This window comes from Artibeus jamaicensis, unplaced genomic scaffold, assembly GCF_021234435.1.
Source record: "Artibeus jamaicensis isolate MK-2021 breed Jamaican fruit bat unplaced genomic scaffold, CSHL_Jam_final scaffold_461, whole genome shotgun sequence".
Taxonomy (NCBI): Eukaryota; Metazoa; Chordata; class Mammalia; order Chiroptera; family Phyllostomidae; genus Artibeus; species Artibeus jamaicensis.
The window spans coordinates 8,970,831-8,975,242 of record NW_026522045.1 but is presented as its reverse complement, the minus strand read 5'-3'; the positions used below and the strand labels follow the sequence as shown (position 1 = coordinate 8,975,242).

Below are 4,412 nucleotides of genomic sequence, written 5' to 3'. Positions count from 1 at the left end.
TGGGTTCCTTCGCATATATTCTCAGAAGTGGGATAGCTGGGTTGAAAGGCAGATCCATTTTTAATTATCTGAGGTACCATATTTTGTCATGTATAATGCACTCCCATTTATAGTGTGCATCCATGTTTTGGGGCCAAATGTTCAGGTGAAAAAAATCTTTTGTTTTAATTTTTTTAATTCAATTTTTAAGTAAAACTTTTTATGTTTTATTTTATTATTTTTTATAATTAATTTTATTTAATTATTTTTCAAGTACAGTTTTTTGTCTATTTCTCCCATCCCAGCCTCCCCCGCCTTGTTTTATTTTTTAATTGAAGGTTCCTTACTGGTACTGCTTCCATGAATGGCCATGACCAGGTAGAAAAAGGGAGAACCACGTGGCATGGGGAAGGGTCATCTCCACAACATTTCATTTTTACACAGGATTAAACAGACAAGCACAGAGTCACTATTTCAGTTAGAAGTTGGCAGCATGGGAAAGGAGAGGAACAGGTGGGAGTTGGGGTGTCATTAAAAAATACAGGCCCCTCCCAAACTGGGGTGCCTGGGGAGGACTTGGTCTGCTTCCAAGAGGAATCAGAAAATCAAAAGTGGTTTGGGAAGGCCGGAACCATCAGGGGTGAAGGGAGGAGGAAGGTCCAGGGGTTGGGGGGCTGTTTGGCAACTGAGTGAAGGGACTGCCCTCCCCCTGCTGTGATCCCCTCAGCTCCTCTGGACCAGCAGGAAGAGGGCAGCCAGCTACTCCTACAGGCAGGTCTCAGGCTGCCAGATTCTCCAGGCAGGGGGCTGGAGGGGGCTCACAAGGCTTGCCCTCCAGGGAGATGACAGCACTGTCTGCCAGCTTTTCTGTCACAGTGCATCAGTCCTTGACCTTCTCATAGAAGTTTGCTTCTAATTCATGCTTTTTCCTTGTCAGCATCTTCTTGATGACATCCTTGGAGTTGGCATAGATCATTTGGCTCTTAAGGGGTGCAGAGTCAGGGGCCCAGAACATAAACACCAGGTCCTCCTTGCTCTCCTTGGTCTCATAGGTTGCATCATAGAGGGCATAGTGGCAGTCTTTCCCAGCAGCATCTTGACAAAGGTTGCATAGGGGTCCTCTATAGTGTCGTCCACCTTACCTACCAGAATATCCTTGCCCTCCTCCAGGATGATCTTCTTGTCTTTACTCAGGAAGAAAAGCACTGACTTCTTACACTTCTTCACCTCCTCCAGAGTCGAGTACTTACATACCTCCATATCACTGAACACTTTGATGACTCCATCAGAGAAAGCCACACCAGAGGGCATGTTTCTGGAAAAGAAAAGGAAATAGGGAAAACAGTCTAAGAAGATGAGAGCCACTGTAGCTGCTGCCAGGATCTGTTTAGAAACAAAGCAGATTATCATATTCCAGAGTATTATTTTGCATATGGATATCATCATTGCTTTCGGAATCTGCACTTTTAATGCATAAGTATAAATAAAAGAATTAAAAACATTTATATAGATACAGAGTTAGTACTACCCATATATAATGCACATCCTTATTTTTCCCTAAAAAATTTGGGCAAAAACTTTGCCTTATACATGGGAAAATACAGTATTTCCATACTGCTTTCCACAGTGGCTGCACCAGTCTACAATCCCACCAATAGTTCAAAAGGGTTCCCCTTTCTCCACATCCTCATCAGCACTTCTACTTTGTTGATTTACTGATAATTGCCATTTGTGATTTTAATTTGCATTTCTCTGATGATTAGCGATGTTGAGCATCTTTTTATATGCCTATGGAACATCTGTATATACTCTTTGGAGAAGTGTATATTCAGGTCCTTTGTCCATTTTTTAATTGAATTGTTTGGTTTTGGTGTTGATTTTTGTGAGGCCTTTATATATTTTGGATATTAACTCCTTATCAGATGTATCAGCAAATATGTTCTCCCATTTTATGAGTTGTCTTTTTATTTTTCAATAATTTCCTTTGCTCTGCAAAAACATTTTTAGTTTCATGTAGTTCAATTTGTTTATTTTTTCTTCTGTTCCCTTGCCTGGGGAGATATATCCCATAAAATATTGCTATGAGCAATGTCTGAGATTTTGCTGCCTATGTTTTCCTCTAGTATTTTTTTTGTTTTGGATCTAAAATTGAGTTTTTTATTCATTTTCAATTTATTCTTGTGTATGGTATAAGAAGGTGGACTAGTTTCATTTTTCTGCACATATCCATCCAATTTTCCCAACACCATTTATTGAATAAACTATCTTTAACCCATTGTACGTGCTTGCTTGCTTTGTCAAATATTAATTGACTATAAAGATGCAGGTTTATTGCTGAGCTCTCTGTTCTATTACAGTGATCTATGCATCTGCTTTTATGCCAGTACCATGCTGTTTTGATTACTATAGCATTATAGTATATTTTGATATTAGGTAGAGTGATTCCTCCAACTTTGTTCTTCTCAGGATCACTGTTGCTATACAGGGCCCTTTGTGGTTCCCTATGAATTTTTGAAATATTTGTTCTAGTTCGTAGAATATGTCATTGGAATCTTGATAGGATTTGCATTGAGTCTATAGATTGCTTTAAGTAGTCTGGACATTTTAATGATGTTAATTCTTCCTATCCATGAACACAGTATGTGCTTCCACTTATTTGTATCTTCTTCAATTTCTCTCTTCAGTGTCTTATAATTTTCTGGTGTGATTTTCTTTTACATCCTTACTTTAATTTATTCCCAGGTATTTTATTCTTTTTTAAGTGATTGTGAGTGAGATCATTTTCTTTTTTAAATTTTATTTATTTATCTTTAGAAAGGAAGGGAAGGAGAGAAGGAGAGAAATATCAATGTATGATTGCCTCTCGTGCATCCCCTGCTGGGAACTGGCCTGTAACCCAGGCATGTGCCCTGACTAGGAATCGAACTGCGATCCTTTGGTTCATGGGCCCACAATCAATCCACTGAACTACACCAGCCAGGGTTGAGATCATTTTCTTAATTTCCGTTTCTGTTAGTTTGTTATTGGAATATAAAAATGTAACCAAATTCTGGATATTACTTTTGTATCCTGCTATTTTGCTGAATTCATTTATCAGTTCTAGTAGTTTCTTGCTGGAATCTTTGGGGTTCTCTATATACAGTATCATGTCAACTGAAAATAATGATAGTTTTACTTCTTCCATTCCAAATTGGATGCATTTTATTTCTTCTTCTTGCCTTATTGCTATGGCTAGGAATCCAGTACTTTGTTCAATAAGAGAAGGGAAAGCAGACATCCCTGTCTTGTTCCTGATCTTAACTAGAACACTTGTAGTTCTTGCCCATTGAGTATGATGCTGGTAGTGGGTTTGTCATATATGTCCTTTATTAAGTTTAGATATCTTGTCTCTACTCCCACTTTGCTCAGAGTTTTCATCATAAATGGGTGCTGGATTTTATCAAATGCTTTTTCTGCATCTATTAATATGATCATGTGGCTTTTATCTTTCATTTACTTTATGTGGTGAATCACATTTATTGATTTGCAAATGTGTAACCACCTTGCATTCCAGAAATAAATCCCCCTTGATCATGGCATATGGTCCTATTGATGCACTGTTGTATTTAATTTGCTAATATTTTGTTGAGGATTTTAGCGACTATGTTGATCAGGGATATTGACCTGTAATTTTCTTTCTTTGTAGTGTCTTTATCTGGTTTGGAATTAGGATCATGCTGACCTCATGAAATGAGTTTGGGAGCCTTGCCTCCTCTTCCCAGCTCTACCTAATACATAGAAATAAACACAGGGAGGCTGCCAAAATGAGGGAACAAAGAAATATGGCCCAAATGGAAAAGCAAATCAACACTCCAGAAAAAGAACTAAAAGAAATAGAGATAAACAATCTATCAGATGCAGAGTTCAAAACACTGGTTATAAGAGTACACAAAGAATTTAGTCAGGACCTCAATAGCATAAAAAAGATTACTAATTGAAATAAAGAACAATTTACAGGGAAATAACAATAGAGTGGATGCAGCTGAGAATCAAATCAAGGATTTGGAACATAAGGAACCAAAAAACAACCCAGAGAACAAGAAGAAGAAAAAAGAATCCAAAAAAATGAGGATAGTATATGCAGCCTCTAGGACAACTTCAAGAGGTCCAATATTCACATCATAGGACTTCGAGAAGGAGAATTAAAAAAGCAAGAAATTGGAAATCTATCTCAAAAAATAATGCAAGAAAACTTCCCTAATTTGGTGAGAAAAATAGACATGCAAGTCCAGGAAGCACAGAGAGTCCAAACAAGATGGTTGCAAAGAGGTCCACTCCAAGACACATCATAATTAAAATGCCAAGGCTAAAATTACAGAGAGAACCTTAAAAGCAGCAAGAGAAAAGAAGTTAGTTAACTTCAGGGGAGTTCCCATAATACTGTCAGGTGATTT

At 37.8% G+C, this 4,412-nt stretch overlaps 1 pseudogene; it reads right to left on the bottom strand.

Annotated features, from left to right (window-relative positions):
* Positions 1 to 757: 757 nt before the first annotated feature.
* LOC119065173 (cofilin-1-like) lies at positions 758 to 1,290 on the bottom strand (annotated as a pseudogene).
* Positions 1,291 to 4,412: the final 3,122 nt, after the last annotated feature.